This window comes from Panthera leo, chromosome C1 (genome assembly GCF_018350215.1).
Source record: "Panthera leo isolate Ple1 chromosome C1, P.leo_Ple1_pat1.1, whole genome shotgun sequence".
Lineage (NCBI taxonomy): Eukaryota > Metazoa > Chordata > Mammalia > Carnivora > Felidae > Panthera > Panthera leo.
The window spans coordinates 93,429,848-93,450,496 of NC_056686.1; the positions used below are offsets into that span (position 1 = coordinate 93,429,848).

At 52.8% G+C, this 20,649-nt stretch overlaps 1 protein-coding gene across 1 annotated transcript in view; it reads left to right on the forward strand.

The window, feature by feature from the left end:
- Nucleotides 1-20,649, forward strand: part of SLC6A17 (solute carrier family 6 member 17) — a 127,880-nt gene that overhangs the window by 72,820 nt on the left and 34,411 nt on the right.

The following is a 20,649-nucleotide window of genomic DNA, read 5'->3' on the forward strand; positions in this document are numbered from 1 at the left end:
TGGACTTCTAAAAGATCACGGTGCTGCTGCTGTTGTACGGAGAAAGGCAGCAAGACTGCAGTCGGAATCAGGAGTTGACAGTGAGGGTCCAGGCGAGTGATTATTCTGGTGTGGATAAGCATGATGGCAGCAGAATGAAAGAGAAGTGGCCAGATTCTAGAGGTACTTAGGAGATGAAATCTCCAGGATTTAATGACAGATTTCACAAAACAGTGATAAAGAGGAGGTCTCAAGGGTGATTGTTGGGTTTCTGGCTGGCTCAACTATTCACGGAGCCAGGGAGCACTGGAGGAGGAGCGAGAAGCAAATTATGGAATGTTTACAGGGTAGAACTTCGAATGTTGAATTTATTTCTTGCAATCTGTGCTAGAAGTGACTCCAAGGGGGTCAAGTAGAAAGATAGAGTAGGAGGTTGCGTATATGGAGCTCAGAAGGATGTCCGGAAAGGAGATGTAAAGGTGGGAGCCAGTGGACTGGGAGATGGTCTCAGAGAGACGTACAGAGGGTGAAAAGGCTAGAGCTCTGGGAGGTCCAGCATTTAAAGGTCAGCAGGGAAAACCAAGCGGTGACCAGAAGGGTAAGAGGAAAACCAGGGAGTGTGGCACCTGTGAAGAGAGTTCTAGAAAGAAGTCTTGAGAGGGCAACCAAGACAAGTATCACAGAGAGGTCAGGGAGATGAGGACTGGAGACTGCTCCGTGGATTTAGTGACATAGAGGTCACTTGTGACCCTAGCGAGAGAGAGCCCCCTAGGCAGCATGATGAACAGAGGTGGGTTGAGGAGCGAGTGGGGAGTGAAGGAATGGAAGCAGGGTGTGTGGAAGAAAATGAGAAGGTGAGGATGAGAGCTTTAGTGACTTTGTGAAAGGAAGATGCCTGCTAAGAAGGATCCAGTAGAAAGGAAATGATTGATAAGACAGGAGAGAAGGAATAACTCACAGTGATTGAGGTTCTCAAGGAGGCTGGGGCCAGGGGACCCAGTGGACTGGGGACTGATCGCAGGGAACAGGAGAGACTCTCCCCTGCTATGTCAGAAAGGAGGAGGAGAGAGCAGGTGCAAATGTAGGTGCAAATGGGGGCAGGTCTACTTATCCTCAGTGGAAAACCCAGAGGGCTTCCAACTGGCTGGGGGTGGGGAGGGGCAGCAGGGTGGGTGTTTAGGAGAGCGGAGAAGGTGGGAGTGGCGTCCATCAGACCTGAGAAGTAAGTTGACCGGAGAATCATAGGAAGCTTGTTGTACTGCATGAGAGCCCATTTGAGGTTGGTAACCATGAAAGCAGAGGGACACTCATGTGCCCTATGGTGTTTTTCTCTAGAGAACTTTGCATAGAGAAACCAAGTATTGCGTTTATTCAAGGTTGGGGTTTTACTGGGTAAATGTGATACAAGGGCAGAGGAGCAAGGACATCTCCTGGTTATTGTCTTGATATCCCGCAGACACTTTATTTTCATATATCCCAAATCCATGATCTCGTTACCTTCTTCCTACTGCTCCCCAGATCTGTCCCTCTTTTGAGATCCCCATCCTGGTTAATAATAATACAATTATCTAATAATACCACTAATAGCAATCATTTATAAAGCACACGTATCAGATATAATACCAGATATTTTTAAAAATCCTCTCACCTGGTCAGCATAACAACCTTATGGGATATGTATTATTCATTTTACAGATGTGGAAACTGAGGCTCAGAGACATTATGTCACTTGCTCAAGGTCTCTAGTAAACGGCAATCAGAATGAAAGAAAACAGGTCTATAAGACTCCAAAGTCCTACCCTTTCCCATGAGCACACCACCGGCGAGCTCCCCTACCCTAAAACCACCCATCTCTGACCCCGTCCTTCTCTCACATCCCCCACCAGGTCAACCATCACATTCTGTTTGTTCACCTCTGGCATGGCTCCTGTATCATTTGCTACTTCCTGCCATGCCCCTTCACCCCACTCCATGTTGCTGGATGGGTCTACCTCAATGTAAGCTCCATGAGGATAAGGATCATTATCTGTCCTGTTTTCTGTGGCGTCCTCAGGGCCTAGAACAGTGCCAGGTAAACGCTATCTAACACTCAGTAGCTGTTGAGTGAAAAGATAGATGCCCATTGGGAGATAAATCTCCATGGGTGTCTCACATTTCTGTAAGTCTTGTGGGCAGAGGCACTGATGGCTTTTTGTTCCAGACTATCTTTTTGAGGATATTTGCATAGTGAAGAGCTTTGGAAGACAGTCTCCCTCAGTGGAGGACAGGTTTGTTTGCTGTCTAAGATAATAATGTCTCTCTCCAGGGCAAAGGTTGGCAAATTTGCGTGCAGTCCATTATAAAGGATTGGGGTTCCTAAACTTAGAATTCTTCAGTATGTGCAGGAGCACCCAGAATCAGCCCCACATCCTTCCCATGGGACTTGGGGATCAAGGGAAACTGATTTGAAAGTGCAGCTCGCACTGCCTGCTGCGCTATGGGTGATAAAATCCTTTGTCTCTGGCCCGGGAGCCTCATGTCTTCTGCCAGCATCCATGAAACCTTGGCAGGCTCCCTCCTTACTCTGCAAGGGTAAAATCTCAGAGTCTTCACAGTTCATGGCACGGTGCTAATGCCTGTCAATAGGGCAACTGAGAAACAGCCCCCACCTCCGCCACCCCCTCCCAAACACTGCCTCTAATGCTAAGATCCCCTAGAGCAGAGAGAATTCATCCCAGACTCCCCACACAGCCCTCCAAGGCCCAGGAGGATAGCTCCCACCTCCCTAACCTCACCCCTGTTGCTCCACCCCTCCAGCTCAAGCAGTCACCGCCTGCACACTTCTCCACTCTCTGCTAGCTTTGCTCTTGTCGTGCTCTCCCGTCCACAAGAGCCAACCTTCTCCCCTTGCATCTGTTGAAGTCCTATCCACCCTCTGAGGCCAGGATCCCAGCTCACATCCTTAAGGCCTGCCCAGAACCCAGTCAGAATTTTCCTCTCCCTTCATAGCCCCCCACTTTCCCCATCTTGTAGAGTTCCTCAGTCCTTTGGGCTGGTATTGTGGCTATCAAGGTAAACCCCACTCTGCCGGTTCCAGAGGCGCGGCCCGCAGTTCTGCGATCTTCTCAACCCCTGCTGCCCACAGCATACAGTAGGAGCTCAACAGGGGAGTACCGTAGTGAAGTTGAACTGCACAGGGAATGGTCTTGCAGGATGGTAGGATGGAAGGACGGTGGCGTGGAAAAGGAATTGCAAGTAGGGGAAGAGTGAGCAAAGGCACGGGGGTGCGTGGAGGTGGCTACAGCAGGGGAGTAAGCACTTTGGGTGAAGCCTAATTCATGAAGGAGGGCCAAAGAGCTGCACCTGATAGGGTGACAAAATGGGGCCCAGGATTCCAGAGACCCTTGGTCATTGGGGCCCCATTCTTCTGATAATGGAAGCCCCCGTGATGAAGCCCCAGGGTCTGGGTGTCCTGGGGAGGGGCCTCAAGAGGCCGCTCCTGGGTTAGCCCCTCTCCCTCTCCCTGCCCACCCCCTCCGCCTGCGTCGTCGGCCATCAGAGCCTCGCTTGCGGCCCCAGAGCCTCGCACTGACGCGGGCCCGAGCGTGAGTCAAGCCTGCGTCACGGCGCCCCGCCGCCAGGGTGGCCTTTCGGAAAGCGAGGGAACAGTGCGCGCTGCGCTCCGCCCAGCTCCGTTCCGCTCCGCAGAGCCGGCGCGGCCGGGGCGCGGGGAGGGCGACACTCGGCGCTGGCGCCTGCAGCCCCCACGCGCTCCCTCCGCCACGGAACCTGGGTCCCAGGGCTGCTCCCCAGAGAGGCTCGAGCGCGCCGCGGGCGGGATCTGAGTCGGAACCGGCGGCGAGGGAGGGAGCGAGGAGAGAGCAGAGTCGCGTGCGCGGACGCGCGGCTCCGGGTCCCCTCCCAGCCCCGGCCGGTGCCCGCCGCCGCCAGACTCGGGCTGCCCGCGGGAGGGGCTGTGAGCCGGCGACCCGTCGGGGACCGCAGCTGGTCGGCCGGAGTGCAGGGGGTCGAGTCCGCGCGACGGCTCACGCGGGACAGGTGAGTCTCGGGCCGCGCCCTGCCTGGCTGTACCCGGCCAGCCACCGCAACTTTAGCTGTTCTGGCCCCGCCCCAGCCTGGAAGGCCTAAGGACAGAGGTGCGAGGCGGCGCTGCCCGGTGCCCGCCCGGCCCTGCGCGGGCCCCGGGCTCCTCCCGCCGCTCCAGCCGCCGTTGCCTGGCGACGAAGCCCCGGGGCCCGCGCTCCTCGGGCGCATCGGGGGTGCCCAGCTCCGCGCTCATGGGTTCACCAACGGGCTCCAGCTTCCAGGGCTCAGGAGGGCCCAAGAACTCCGGAGGTAATCCGGCAGAGGTGCAGAGGCAAGCGCCCGCGGAGGACCGGGCGGGAGGCCCGGCCGGTTTGGCCGCCCGGAGCTGCGCGCCCAGAGCGCAGTTCCCGCGGGGAGGCTCTTGCGCGGCCGGAGACCCCAGCCTCAGCCGCTCGGCTTCAGGCCCATGACCTTGACAGTAACATTGGCAGGAGTAGCGGAGCGCTCACGCCCGAGATGAATATTTAATTCTGGGTCCGGGAGCTGGACCTCGCTGAATTCGGAGCTAGCGGGGAACCCATCTTCCCTCGAGGGAAGCGCATCTGGGAAGCGAATGGCTGAGATGGGGGACCTGCGCGGGGTGCAGGTCTGGAGAGGGCGCCGTCTCGGGAGAGGCCTCAGCCACATTTATACCTGTGCAACCAACGTCCTCCCAAGCTATGCTCACGGTAGTCCGGGGAGGGCCGCTCCCGCAGGGGCGCGGCTGCCGTGGAAGGAAGACTGGTGTTATCTTTTTAAAGGCCAAACAGCCCTTGGGAAATCCTGAGGCCAGTCACTTGAGGGGGCCCAGTGGCTGTCAAGTGGTGTTAAAAAAAAATGTTTTTGTTTTGTTTTTATTTATTTTTTAAAATTTCATTCCTCTTTCCTTCTTTGAGAAATTTGTAACGGATCCTTCAGATTAGGGAATTTCTAACCAGAAATACCTTTGGGGCAATTCAGCTGTGAAAGGGAGGCAGGTGGATCGGGCTGGGAAGACAGGGTCGTGGTATAGAGAAGGAAGATTTTTCTGAGGGCACTGCCCTTGTTAACAGGAACTTCCAGGAACTGAGAAAATCCTGTAACGGCTCAAAAAAAAAAAAAAAATCAACCAAAACTTTAGTTCGAGCCTAACTGTAAGGCTGTCCTGTACATACTGATTGATGTCTGGAGAACAAGGTCAGAGTGTGTTGAGGTTCATGGTGAAGAATTGCTGTATTTCATGCTGTGCTTACATTACCCCATGGTCCAGCCAGGTGGACCCATCACCCAGGCAGGAGGAAGGGCTTCGAGGTCACACCCGATTGTCCTTGGCTGTGGCCCATCCGTTGGGACCGTCAGAGGTCTCAGCTCCCGTGCTGGCTTTTTCTCCAACCAAGCAGCTGTGGCTAAGTAGGTGGTGAGTCTCAGCAAATCCCTGCAGCTCAGCCTGGAGAGTGACTCAGTGCAGGAGGCAAATCGTGCCCACCAGCTCTGATTGGAGTGAGTTCGTTTGGCCTGAGTCACACAGAGTTGTGTGTCAGCTGTTTGTGAGCTGAATGGAGTTCTTTACCAGGGCTTGTAAGCAGCGATGGCCAGGGCTCCCAGAGTTTGGGGGCCACTGACTAGAGGTAGTCAGGTCCTCAGAGTGAGCCAAGCAAAACTCAGGCACTGGGCAGGTGTCCTAGAGCTCTGACCCCACAGGGAAGGCACGCAGAGCCAGGTTGGGGTTGGGGGATTGGAGCAGGGGCCCAGGGGGAGGCTGTGTGCTTGTGGTCGGAAGTGGGCCCAGGGCTCTGCCAGGTGCCAGGGCGGGGTGACCTTGGGCAAGTCACTTTACGTCCGGGGCCTTGGTTTCCTCGGTCATAGAAGAGGGATGCCTGTGGTGCCTTTTCCTCAAGCTTATTTTGAGCCCAGTGCTGGACACGTGGCAGATGCTCTAAAATGTTAATTCCCCACCTCTTTCTTTATGGGCCTTAACCAGAGGTGGTTCTTTCTCTCCCTGCCCTTGTGCCTTGGTGTGAGAGGGGGTGTGGAGACAAGTGAAAGTGTCAGGGCTTCACATGTGCTTGCGAAGGACCCCTAATTCAGCTTCACGTTGACCTCTTCCCAACCTTCAGGTCTCCCCAGGACACGCTGAGTAAGAGCAGGGTCGTGGACCATGAAAGACTCTTAAATACAGAGAACAAACTGAGGGTTGATGGCGGGGGGTGTGGGGAGAGGGGAAAATGGGAGATGGGCATCGAGGAGGACGCTTGTTGGGATGAGCACTGGGTGTTGTATGTGAGCGAAGAATCGGAAGAATCACCAGAATCTACTCCTGAAACCAAGAGCACACTGTATACGATGTATGTTAGCTAACTTGACAATAAATTATATCTAAAAAAAAAAAGAAGAGTTATGAAAGGTGGGGTGGAGGTGGTGGACAGAGCTGTGCTGGGTCTGATGGGTGCCCTCAGCTGTCTCTGCAACAGCTCCAGGGCGAGACTCCAGCACAGGCCCTGACTCCTTAGAATTGTCCATGACCATGGCCTGGTCTCAAGTTGTGGCACTTGCCCGGTGGACTTTGGGGGCCCCTGCCATACGGCCAGATCTTGCCATCCTCCTCCCTCTTGTCCTATCCATCATGGAGTTGGAAGCTGCATGACAACCATCCTGGGGAGGTGAGGCTGGCCTTTCCTGGAGAGGAAAGGAGTGTGTCGCTTGCCTTCCCTGAGGGATCCTGGCCCCTTGCTGTCTCTTTCTGTAAGATGTCTAGGCTTGGTGCTGAGCTAAGATGTGTGTGCCTCAAGAGTGAAAGGCAATAATGGTGCAGCCAGAGAGGCCGTGCTGACCTAGGGGACTCCAGTCTACTACTGGCAGTGTGTGTGTGTGTGTGTGTGGTACATGCACCCTGGATTGATGCTCTCCCCACTGGACCTGGAAACAAATTTCAAAGATGATCGAGACAGAGATGAGAGGGTTCTTGAGAAGCAGGCTCCTACTGCCGGTGTGTCCCCCCTTCTCTCGAGCTCCTTTCTGATCTAAGTTTGCTGCGGCAGGACAATTCATCATGAATCCCTTTAAGGCTGTTAAGATAAGCAGCCACATAGTTTAAAGGGAAGGTGGATTTGGACTTTTTTTCCTGGAAGCAGATCTGAGTTATCACTCACTCCTAGGCTGGGCTGCAAGAAGTTCTCACAGCCAAACATCTGGAGCACCAGGCAGGGAAAAGACTCTGTCACTCAGCCCCTACAAAGCCCTTGTGCATCACCCTCCCCCACCTAGCGTCCCAGACTGTGTTAGTGTGGGTCTGCGGGTCTGTGTTAGTGTGCTACCCTAGAATCAGGCGGGTCAGTGACCTGTGGGGAAGCGCCTACTTTGTGTGCTTTTAGGAGGGGCCGGTGCAGTTCTGGATTCCAGGAGCTCATGCCGTGCTTGGCAAACAGTGAGAATATCCAGGTTTTTACTGAGGCTTCTGTGTTGCACTAAGTGCTTTATTCGTATACCACCTCGTTTAATCTTTGCTACAATCCCAGGAGATGGATATTGCTCCCTGCAGTTTACGGATGTGGGACTTGAGGTTCAGAGAGGTTAAATCATTTGCTGAAGGTCACACCAGCAGTGAGTGGCAGTCTGAGAATTTGAACTCAGGTCTGGCAGATTCTTAACCACTTCACGGTAAGTTCTTAATAAATGTTTGCAGACCGCCTAGGCATTTATACCCAAATGAGGCTGTCTAAACCTGTGGGTCTAGTTATTTAAGCTAGTGCCCTGAGGAAGGGAGAAATGGGCCTCCACCAATGGGAATTTGGTGGAGAATGAACATACCTAAACTTCCAAGGTTTGGGAAATATGGTCTGTGGTGCCAGGGGAGCTGGGATCCAGCGGGAGATCCTAGGCTCCATCATGCTGCTTTATTGTCCTATCTTGTCTTGTCCCATCCCCACCCCTACCCCGACTCTACCACTCCTGACCTCATTCCTTAAAGTTTGTCCAAGTCAAGGGTTGGTGCTGGAAGCAGTGAGGGAAGAGTCAGAGCACAGTGGATGTCGCCCTAAGGATTTCCGCATCTGCAGAATCAAGGACAGTCAGTCGCTGGTGGGAGCTCTGGTGTGTCAGATTTCTCTGCTGGAGAGTGTGTGCCAGGGACTGGCAGCAGTTTCTGGTGAGGCCCCAGACTCCAGAGCAAAACTGCGAACACTCCAAGGTTATGCATGGCAGCCGCTGGCTGGCGTGGACTGCTCGGAAGGACGCCGCTTGCTTCCTCATCTTGTCCCGTGGAGAGCCCACTCTCCTCACCCTTGGGGTTCTGCCACTGGAGTCTGGGGCTGTGCTGGGAAACTTGGCATCAGATTCTTCCTGCTTCTTCATCTATTTCTTCTCTGAGAAACCACCATCCCTGGCAGGACAGGCCCGTATTGTCCTAGCCTGCGTGGTATGTCCAAACGACCCTTGATCTTGGTGGGGAAGTTCTTGTAAGTGAGGGTGGATAACTGGAATGTAAGCATTGATGTTCCCCCACCCCCAGAGGACACAAAGGGTTTTCCCAGAAGCCCTGGCTCCACAGGCAGCCATTTTGTGGAGACAGAGTCCTTTGAAAAGACCCCCCCTCCCCCACCCCCATGAGTTATTATTCAAGTTAAAACACTGTTCAACTATGGATACATCCAGTTGTTAAAAGAAATAGATATTCACCGTGCACAGAAAATTTACAGGTGAGCACATCAGCTCAGGTGCAAGATGGATTGCTGTACCCTATAGTTCTCATGTTCATGACCAGGTGCATTTTGTTGGAGCATAATTCTGGGTCAGGGGAGTCCTGGGCAGCCTGAGTGTCTAACTTGGGAGTTGAGACTTAAAGCCCTATTTGCTCTGGGACCTCTTGTGGAGTGAGGGTGGGGCAGGCACAAACGGGAGGAAATAACGCCCCAGCTCCTGGGCCTTGGGGTCATCTCATCAGCTGCATTTGTGCCCCTGAGCTGCCTCTGTGCCTTCCAAGGCTACTCACAGTTCATTTGAAGATAACAAGTTGCCTCTCCATGTACTCTGTCATTTCTAATTACTGGTTTAATGAGAATTTCCACTGGATTCTGTGCACCACTAATTTGCCACCTATTCTTTCACTTACAAATAGAATTCATTGGTCCACACCCCCAGATTCCTGCTGGTTGCATTTTCTCTTTAATTATAAGACTCCTGGGCTCCTGTGGTTTTAAATCCCACTCCAGGTCAGGAGTGCTGTTTGATAAAGCTACCTTTCAAGGGAAGCGAACAGTCACCTGCTGGAGCGGCTCCATCAGGTGCTGCCAGGTGAGTATCCAGTGGGGATGCGGACCTCCTCTTCCCTGGGGGGGTTGGAAGGGAAGGAGAGCAGGAGCAACCCAGCGCCGGCTTCCTGAATGGCCTGGTGGGCGCTGTCCACGGTCCTGGCACACCACCGAGACGACCTGCCTGCTAGTAATTTGGGGACTCCTCTAGAGCAGCTGGAAGGAACCTCCTTGACCAGTCCCCCAACTTGCATTGTGACATTGGCTTTGGGAAAGGACCTGGCCAAATGAAGAAGCTCCTAACCTCAGGGAGAAATGGTGGTAGATGGACTCACCTCACTGTTGACTTGCTGAATGAGATTCGGGTATATCACTTTGCACCGTGTCATGGTACATTGGAAAACTTCCTAACCAGTGCCGCAGATGGGTAGCGTGGGGCCCAGAAATAACGATGCCTCTATTCCTTGGAGTTGCCTGGAATGGCCTAGGGTGCCGGGACCACTTACCCCAGTGTGCCATATCAGTGTCCTCTTCTCCATGTGTCATGATGTACAAAAGATTGGAAAGCACTAGAATATCAGAAAGAAAATGGGCTACAGAGCTCAGGGGCCCACAGTTTGAATCTCCACTCTTTCACTTCATGGCAGGATAATTTTGTACCTGATAGTTTTCTTCCCTCAGCCTGGGTTTCTTTGTAAAATGAGAATTACATTTTTATCCCAAGTTGTTGGGGGTATAAATAACATATGTAAGCATAGCAGGTTTTCAAAAATACTTGCTCCCTTCACTGCGATCGGCTGTCCTGTGACCTGTTCCTAGTAGGGGCACTTTTCTGCCCACCTCTCCACAAAGCTACACTGAGGGTTGATGAGGAAAGAGCCACAAACCCTTCTCATTCCCAGGAAAGAGACATCATGTTGGGACTGTAATTAAGGGTTTCTGATCACTATTCCTTCAAGTGCCCTTCAGCAGTCTGGTGGGTAACACAGGTAATTGGACACCCTTGGTTCCCTCTGTCTCTCTCTCTGAGGCAAGACAAAGTAGTGGCTTTAAGAAAATCCAGGTCCGGGGCGCCTAGCTGGCTCAGTCCGTTGAGCGTCCGACTTCGGCTCAGGTCATGGTCTCGAAGTTCGTGAGTTCAAGCCCCGCATCAGGCTCTGTGCTAACAAATAGCTCAGAGCCTGGAGCCTGCTTCAGATTCTGTATCTCTTTCTCTCTCTCTCCCCCTCCCCCGCACATGCTCTGCCTATCTCTGTCTCTCAAAAATAAATAAATGCTAAAAAAATTTTTTTAATAAAAAAAGTTTTTTTAATTAAAAAAAAAAAACAGAAAAAGGGGCGCCTGGGTGGCGCAGTCGGTTAAGCGTCCAACTTCAGCTCAGGTCACCATCTTGCGGTCCGTGAGTTCGAGCCCCGTGTCGGGCTCTGGGCTGATGGCTCAGAGCCTGGAGCCTGCTTCCGATTCTGTGTCTCCTTCTCTCTCTGCCCCTCCCCCCTTCATGCTCTGTCTCTCTCTGTCTCAAAAATAAATAAACGTTAAAAAAAAAAAAAACAAAAACAGAAAAGAAAATCCAGGTCAGAGAATTTGGACAGATACTGTGAGGACCCATCTGTTACCACCATGGGCCTCTCATGAATGAGGAAAGTAGGTAGTGAGGCTTCCGCTCCTTGCTCCTGGAATTTTATTTTAACACGTGATTTTAAAAAAAACTTTTGTCTTTTTCCAAATTGGGACAGTCCCATAGGTTGTCTACCTGTCGGGGACCTGGCATGCTCTCCAGCACTCTGGGGCTCTATGTTTCCCTCTCTCTCTAAAACCTAAACCTCACCCACCGCCCCGGGCTCAGGTCACCATCCCCTCTTACCTACCCTCCCTGTGTCTTCACTTGTCCTTCAGTCATCTTTTTAAAAACAGTTGAGTCACATCACTCTCCTGCTTGAAAACTTGAAACGGCTCCCTATTAGCCTTGAAAGGAAACCCAGTCCTTTCCATGCTCTGCAAGCCCTGCCTACTCTGGAGTCTAGCTATCCTCCTGAAGGCACTTCCCATTCTTCCCTTGCTTAGGATGCCCTAGGCCCAGGTCCTTCTTTCTAGCCCTCCTACTCACCAAACCGGCTGCCTCAGGGCCTTTGCACTTCCTGTTCACTCTGCCCTGAATGCTTTCTCAGGATATTCACATGGCCCATTCTCACCCTCCATCAGGTCTTTATCAGAGTGTGCCCTCCTAGTCCCTCTACATATTGTAGCACCCCTGTCTCACTCCGTCCCCTCACATTCAATATTACATATTTATGTGATATGTTTATATATACTGGACATATATGTCTATACATATGGCACTAATTATATATTTGTCTGTTTTTAAATTTATTTATCTATCCTGGGAGAGACAGAGAGAGTGTGAGTGGGGAAGAGGCAGAGAGAGACAGAGAGAGAGAGACAGAGAGAGAGACTGACTTTCAAGCAGGCTCCATGTCGCCAGCGCAGAGCCCAACACAGGGCTCGAACCCACGAAACCATGAGATCATGACCTGAGCCGAAACCAGGAGTTGGATGCTTAACCAACTGAGCCACTCAGGTGCCCCATATCTGTCTGATTTTTGTCACTTTACCCTAGAATATAAATCCCACAGGGGATGGGCACTGCTTGCTCTGTTCTCTGCTGTGCTAGAACAGGGTCTGACACATAGTTAGTGTTCAATAAATATTGGTTGAAGGAAGTAAAGGAAGCGGGAAATCAGTTGGAGCACCAGCACCCCCTCCAGCCCCCCGCATCCTCGGGCACCCACATGCTTCTGGTGCCAGGGCACTGCAGGACAGTGGGCAGCTGTGCCCCTAGGCTTGGCCACACCCACTTTCCCCATGTGCTCACGTGAAGGGGCAGCTGGTGTCAGCTCACGGTATGCCGCCTGCATCATCTCATCTCGTCCTCACGACCAAGAGGCCCTCACCTTTGGGACTTCTCCATCTTTTCAGGTCCAGAAGCCAAGACCCTGAGATTCTGTGTTCTTTCCTGAAGACTCACAGCTAGTAAGTGGCAGCAGGACTCAAACCAGACCTCCCTGCCTCCAAAACCCATCTTTCTGTGATAGTGTTGTGGTTTAGAGTCAGATCCCAGAGTCAGACTGTGCTGGTGTGGACCCGGGGCCTCCAGTTTTTGACTTGTGCCTGTGGACCTGTCGCTTTGCTTCACCAGTTCCAAGATGCATTTTTTTTTTTTTTTTGCACACCATCACATCTTCAATTCAGGACACAATGTACAGTCAGTGGCATCTCAAAATGGCTGTTGATCAGGTGGCAGTGGTGACCTGGTTGGGTGAAAACCTTCCATTGAGCCTCTCCGGTAAGTTCAAGAAAGCACCAGCATCGCAGGGCCAGCGGTTCAATGAAATCAGCAACCAATCCCGCTGAGCCTCTCCTTCTTCATCTGTAAGATAGCAGTAAGTGTGGTGCCAAACTCATACGGTTATGGGCAGGGTTTAAGGAGATAATGACCGCTCCACACAGTGGCTGCTACAGAGCCAGCCCTCAAGAAGGATCCCTGTGTTGTTGTTTGTTGTTGCTGCTGCTGCTGCTGTTAATGATGACACCCCCGCCCCCACTGCCTTCAGAAGTTCCCTTAGCACCTAAGTTCTGGCACAAGGTTAATGCATCTGTGGGGTGGTCATGGCACTGCTCTTGCTTCCACAGCGACTAGGCATGCCTTTCCCCCTCCCATGAAATGGTAAAACTGAACCAAAAGATTTTGTTTGCACTGGCCCCACCCACGTATTCCAGTGCCAGTTCCTCCCCCTCTGGACCATCTGCCCCTTTTCCTGCTTCCCTTCCTCCTTGACTAAGAAAACAAAATACCAACTGCAGAGAGCACGCTCGGCAAATGTAACAGGAAGGTGAGACGGGCCACAGAAGGTTCTACTGGCTCCTCTGCCTGAGCTGCTGTTTGCAATGGTCCCACCAGCCTCGTGGAACACTCCGTGCCGAGACGGTGCCCATCCGGTGTGTACCTCTCTAAGGTGAAGGCAGACCCTGTCTACAAAGTGGAGAGAGTGAGGCACAAATAGTGGATCCTTTAGAAGAGGCAGAAAGTCAGCGAATGACGGCCAGACTTCTTAGCTTACCTTTGCTTTACACTGCCACGTGGGGCGTCTTTGGGACATCGTGTGTTTTGGGGATGGGAATATTGCACCAGAAAATAGGAAAGTTTTGAAGCTGGGGAATTATGTCAGGTTCTGGAAAATCGGGGGAATTCAGAATGCACCTGTCATTCATGCACTCATTCCCTTCCTTCATATCACATTCACTGAGCACGTACAATAGTAATACATGAGGATTTGGTCTACAACAAATCTGTGAAATGGAGTCAGAAATTCCTGTTCTGTTTATTTGACTTCCCAAGAATCTTTTCTTTCTCTTGCTATCCATGTGGTAACCAGATGCAGTTGGTAGGTAAGCACTGTTCCCTATTGTACAGATGAGTACAGAACAGAAAGCTGGATTCCGAGTCCCAGGGTCCTCCCCACATGGGCTTCTGGGCTGCACTTCATTCATACCCCCCCACCCACGCCCCCCCCCGCCCCCCGCTCCCATAGCTGGGGCACGCAGGCATCTAGTAGGTTTAAATGTGACTCAGTCAAGTGTGTTAGCTTTTTGCCCTTGCTGCTGTTTCAAAGGTGAAGGCAGTGGTTAGGATTTCAACATAGGAAGCAGGTTGCTCTTAGAGGGTGGGGTGGCAGGAGCCCTGGAACATCTGCAGGTGTCCTATTCCGCCCTGTGTGTGCCAGGCACCGGCTGGGCTGGGGGCAGTTGCGGGTGGACGCAAAGCTGGATATGCTTTGGTTCCTGCCTTCAGGGAGCTCCCTGTTTAGAGGATGCATCGGGGGTGTGCACAAGGAGTTATACTAGAAAGCCAAATAGTCAAAGCGTGGAAGAGTATTACAAGTTGCGTGCCGAGAGGGGAAAGAAAGGAGCATTACTTTTCACTTACAGCATCACAGAACGTGCCACAGAAGCAAGGTGGATCTTGAGCTGCACCTTCAAGGTCATTCAGTGAAAGTATAGCTAACCCCTCTGAGCCTTTGGTTCTTCATCTGTAAAATGGGAATAAGTGTGGTTCCCTTCAAGGGAAGCTTCAGGAGGCAGACACCGGGGAGGGTTTTCTGCACAGGGGCCCGGCAGAGAAGTGGCAGCTGAGGCTGGGGAATGGAGAAGTGGCAAATGTCTCTGGCAAGGGCCGTGGGCTCTCTCCCGTGGAAGTGGGGCAACGTGGTATTTCAGGAAGCTATCTTTGAAGGCCTGGAGGACAGTGAGCCTGCTGCAGGCATCGAACTGAGAAAAGGGCTGAACCAGAGCACAGGGGGTGGGAGAGAGGACGGGCTCAAACATACTGACGGGGCTCTGTGCCCTCGGCATGGAGGGGGAGGGAAGGAGGGGTCCAAATGGTGCTGGCCAAGAAAAACCAGGAGAGCAGCCATCACCAAGGCCTGTCAGGAGCAGTTTGCCCCAGGTGACTGCCAGGAGGTTTCAATAAAACAATTAAAAATAATTTGTAGGACAATTTGTATCTCTGATAACAGTCGACCTGCTTTAGGCTCAGCTGAAGCCCAGAGGCTCCGAGGTAATTAGGAGAATTGTTTGGGCCACCACGGCTTGTCACATGGAAATCAGGAAGCTGTCTAGTTGTGTGAGAGTCAGAGAGACCCCGACCTTGCTTCCTTCTTACCTCTGATCAGCCTAGAGTTAGTTGGACCCTGGCTTTATGGCTGGGGCCACTGGGTGTCCTCCCACTGCTCCCCGCTCCTGGGGGCTCTTCCCAGCTCTCTGTTGTAGAGGTTTGCATTTAAGAATGTGCAGTATTGTCCCCAGAGCCGCGAGATCCAACAGTGGCAAAATACGGCACTCCCCGTGGGGCTGAGGGAAGCAGGGCCCTGGGGTGGGGGGGTCTATCGTCATCTCTGCCGCCTGCTTTCCCAAAGATGGTGGCCTCACCACCCAGTCCCCCCAGGGGGTCTGGCTTGGAAAAGAAGTGATTCCCTGGGGTTCGTCCCCGGAGTTACTGGTACAACCCTCCCGAACGAGAGAGACTGTGACCCCAAGAGGCGGGTGCTCAGGGGGCTGACTGGACACCGTGTTCCAGAAGGCCCCCACCTGGGGATGCTTGGAGCGGAGGGGCGGGGCCTGGCCCCAGTCACAGGGTGAGCGCCCTCCCCTCACCCCTGAGGTGATGGCCGAGTGCCACGCTTTGAAACTTGTGGTGGAGTCGTCAGCCCTCCGGCAGGGGATATTTTTACCTGTCTGCCTCCTAGTCGCACAATTTTTTTTTTTCTTTTTAAGGCGCTTCACTCCCTGGGTGCTGCTTTTCTCACGCGAGCTTCTGAGCTGCAGGCTGCATCGGTTGCTAAGTGACAGGTCTGGCCCCAAGGGCTCTCTCAACTCTCGAGCCCCCCCTGCATTGTGCTTTGAGTAATTGAGGCGGCCCTTCAGTGCCTCAGAGCTCCATCATCTGACGCACTGCTCCTGGAATCAGCTTCACAGCCCACCCCAGCTCCCGAGCAGGGGCAAAATTGGAGTAAGGCTGGCTGGCTGTCACAGCGTCCCCACGACACCCCAGTGAGCTCTCAACTGGCAGAGGTGGTAAGACACACAGGCCGAAGGGCCAGTGTCAGCTGCCCTGGGCGGGTCACGCCTTCCTCGCACCCCTGTGCAGGAGGGATGCCCCCTGGATACAGACAGGCTGCGAAGGGCCTCGGAGATCATGAAGACCAACCCATTTTACACATGGGGAAACTGAGGCCTAGAGAGGTCAGGGCAATGGTGTCAGCTTGCATGGTTGGTTGGTGGGTGGTCGGGACCAGCACCTGGCCGGCCTCCTGATACCTGGATCACGGCTGGCTCCAAGCCCCGTAAAGTCAGGGGTAGAGAGGAATCCGCCCCTCCTGGATCCTTCTCTGACCCTGGTGCTGGTCCCAGGTAATGCCTCAGGGTTGTTGGCCGGGTACACGCTGGGTTCCCATGCCCTGGTCTGCAAGCTGACCTTTCACCAGCCCAGGGCCTCCAAGGGAACTGGGGGTTGCGGGAAAGGATGATCCACACCACTGGTGCTGTGTCCTCTTTAAACCATGGAGGCAGCAGAGGTGCAAGGAGTCTTGGGACTGCCAGCCATGTGATGTGAGTCAGGTGCTGTCCTGCCCTGGGGCGCAGCTGCCTCACCCGCTTCCCGGGCTGGCTGTGAATCCAGTGAGATGACAAGGAGAGGCAACATTTATGAGCACTTGCTGGGCTCCTGCGTGGTTCTGAGACCTGTGCGACCTGTTCTGTCCACAACGTTGTGAGGTGGGAAATGCTGTCCTCCTTTGATGGCTGAGGAGATGCAGCTCTGTGGCCTTAAGAAACCTGCGAGGCCAGGCAGCGGGTAAGCAGGGAGCTGGGATTCGAACCCGTGCAGTCTGGCTTCTGAGCAGTGTCACCACCCCATCCCGTGCCAGGAGACGGAGTGCAAAATGTTTGCAAGTGGTTTCAAACCATAACACATATGAGCTACAGCGCGACTAATAATATTGCTAGACTTTACTGCGAGGCCATGTTTTTTTATTAGTAATAATGTTGCTGATCTTTAGACCCAAGACCAGGCCTTTACCTGCTTCTCTTTGACACCAGGTGAGGTGGGTGGGCTGGGCTTTGTGGAGTGCAGGGCCTCAGGGTGGTGCCAGCTCTTGGTAACAAAAACCGGCATTTCTGAGGTGGTGGTGTTGGAAAACGCTTCTCTCCATCTCCACCCCACTTCTGCCACAAACCGACTCTGGCTTTTGGCATTTATGTGACCAAACATAAATGGAGGGGGGGTTACATATTTTTAAATGAAAAACAAAAAACAAAAAAGCAAACGATGCAAGGCTTCCCAGGAGCAGGGTCCTTCCTGGTGCCAGGCCCTGTGCTGGGCACTTTGGATGTGTCTGCTCATTGAGTCCCCAGGGCAGCCCTCCCTTGGAGGGGACAGCTGTCATTATGTAGACCCTTTGCACCCCCCCGCCCCCCCGAGAGGCCCGACGCCTGCATAATTAAAGCGAAGTGGCTGCCCACCTCTCTCAGAGCACCAGCCAGAGTCCTTACAGTCGGTTGTGGTGGTGGAGGACAGGGGCTTTGAAGACAGGCAGGCCAGGGGTTGAGCGTTTCCATTTATTCATTCACTCACTCACTCGACATCTGTTTCCTGAGTGCCTCTGCTTGAATGTCCCCTCCTCAGGGATGCCTTTCTGGACCATAAAATAACAGCCCTTCAGTTTGCAACACCCCCTCCCCCACCCCATGTTATTTGCCTTTATGTCACGTATCACCACTGGCCTTTATATGTTTGTTTCTTTCTTTAGTATCTGGCCCTTCCACAGGAAATATAAACTCCACGAGGGGAAACATTTTGCTTATTTTGTTCACTGCTCTATCCCTGAAACCTAGAACAGAGCCTGGCACAGAGAAGGCACTCGGTAAATGGATGTCAAGTGAGTGAGGGAATGAACGAATGAATGAAAGAAATGGGAGATCTCAGACCCAGGTCCATCTGATTGCGAAGCCCCTGCCCTCACCACCACTGTCTTCGTCCTGTTTCCCACCTCCCTGCTGAGTGTGACCCAGTGGCTTTGGGCAATTGGCTTCCTCTCTGGGCCTCAGTGTCCTCATACATGGAATGGGAATATTGCTAGGGCCCCTCAAGCTTTAATATTCTAAGTGTCAGACACTTTTGTCACCTGAGCGTGTTCCTGGGCACAGAAGGTTCTAGTCATGATTGCAGCCCAGGCCAGTGCCTCCGCTTGTAAATTTGCACTTTTCATCCTGCAAACCTGACGGCACCGGGGGCCTTCTGGCACGCATCTTGGGAAGAAGGAAGAAGCTCCCATCGTGCCTGTGGTTTCTGTGATGCTGCTGTGGCTTTACCAGAATGTGCCGGTTTTGTCCTTGAGTCCTCCTCGTCTGAATGACGCTCTTCCCTCCTGCAGAACTTTCTCCTGTTGGTGACGAGAGCTGCCACTCTCTAGGCTATTTTTGGGAAAGCATGTTCTCCAGTTGGTCAGCGTCAGGATAAATTCTGCATGCTTGCGGGAATCCCCTTTGGTTTTCTCCAGTTGTGGGATGATGAGCAGTAAATCGTACTTAATACATCGCGGACTGTTCTCATCAAATTCCACGGCAGGCAGAGTACCTAGAGACAGGCTCTGAGCTGGCACCCTGGTAACTGCAGTCTCCAGACGGACCCCAACCCTTCTCCCCAGTTCTAGTTTTTACTTTTTAATTTTTTTAAGTGTTTATTTATTTTTGAGAGAGAGACAGCAAGTCGAGAGGGGGTGGGGGACAGAGGATCTGAAGCAGGCTCCGTGCTGACAGCAGAGAGCCCGATGTGGGCTCAGACTCCTAAACCATGAGATTATGACCTGAGCTGAAATCCAGAGTTGGACGCTTAACCCACTGAGCCACCCAGGTGCCCCCCACCCGCCCTCCTGTTCTAGTTTTTAATAACAACTCTTGTTTAAGGGGCACCTGGATAGCTCCGTGGGTTAAGTGTCTGACTCTGGATTTTGGCTCAGGTCATGATCTCACAGTTTGTGAGTTCAAGCCCTGCATCGGGCTCCATGCTGGCAGCGTGGAGGCTGCTTGGGATTCTTTCCCTCTCTGCCTCTCTGCCTCTCTCTCTCTCTCTCTCTCTCTCTCTCTCTCTCTTTCTCTCTCTCTCTCTCTCAAACTGCCATTGCCTGTGCTTCGGTTTTCTCCATTTGAGTGCCCTGGGGACAGGGATCTGCTGACCGGGGAAGGGGAAAGGGCTCATCCTGGCAGTCCAGACAAGAACAAAAGCCTCCCCATTGCATAACTCCTAGGGGCACCATTCCCTTAGGTCGTGTGGGCAGGAGGAGGAGGGCTGAAAGGTCCCCAGACACACACTCCCTCCAGAACACAGTGGAATGTTTGGCTGGCCCAATGTGAAGTGGAGTCCCAACAGAGAGCTGTGTTTCTTATAGGGAATTCTGAGCTCTTTTTGGCAGGCTGGTTCTGTCTCGGTCACTGCAAAGCCCAACACCTCGACCGTTCCTGGAGTGGAAGGGGGAGTCACCAAAGACTCACGGTTTCCTTTCAGGGAGTTGTCACCTGCTGCTGTGGTCCATGGCCTGGCCCAGGGAGGACTGGCTAACCACACAGACCAGCGTGGACAGTCCCCATCTGTCGGGTGTCCTAGCTTCACTACACGTGTAACAGGATCCGGCTGGCCAGGTTCCCTTGAAGTTTGGGGCTTTACTGGAGTCAGCCAGGAGGTCCGTGTCAAGCTTCTGCTGCACGGTGCCGTTGCCCGCGCTGTTCCAATGGTGCAGACCAGGACAGACTTCCAGAGGCGGCTCCTTCCCCTAGTAAAGTGATTACCGAGCCGGGTAATTTACATCCCTAGAAAGACACAGGGCAACTGCAGGCCGGGGTGTACGTGTGTTTAATTTTAAATCCTCCAACCTCCCCTTAACGAGGAGGTGCTTTGAAACACAGCAGCATGTTGATATCCTTCAAAGGGCTCATTTCCTTGGTGCTTTATTTCTTTAAGGGAAAGCCTGAGAGACGGACGGGGAATGGCAGGAGCAGGGGAGGGTTTGCCTCCCCCGCTCGCATCGTGCAGACATTATCTGCTGTAAAACTGTCACCGGAGGATGGAGAACTGGCTCTTGGCTGCAGTGGCCCTCAGATAATGTCAGTGCTGAGCGATGACCCAGCATTTGTTGGCACTAAGCAAACACCTCTAGGGCTTTAGTGCCAGAATCCTTAGCAGAACCTGGTCAGCGCTCCTGCCTGGGGAATGAAGGTCCGGATGTGGGGCTGGTGTTCAGGGTCCCCATGGTGAGAGCTCTAACCTTTTGGGTTTTTTTGTTTTGTTTATGTTTTATTGTTTTCTTGTTTGTTTTCTGTTTTTGTTTTGCAAGCATTAATGTCCCTTTTAATCACTAAGGGTTCTGTAAAAATACAGAGAATGGTTTGGTAGGTCTGGGGTGGGCCTGGCATTCTGCATTTCTTTTCTTTTCTTTTTTTTTTTTTAAGTTTTCTTTTATTCATTTTTGAGAGAGAGAGAGCGCACAAGAGAGAGGCAGCGAAGGAGGGTGAGAGAGAGAATGCCAAGCAGGTTCCACACCATCAGCACAGAGTCCAGCGCGGGGCTAGAACCCACGAACCATGAGGTCACAACCCGGGCAGAAACCCAGAGTCGGACACTTAATCAGCTGAGCCACCCGGGTGCCCTCTGCATTTCTAACAAGCTCCCTGTGATTCTGCTGGCCCATGCGCTGTATTTTGAACAGAAAGACCCCAGAGAAGGCAGACACTGGTTTCCCAGGGTCCCACCAGATGGTTCGGTGCATAGCTA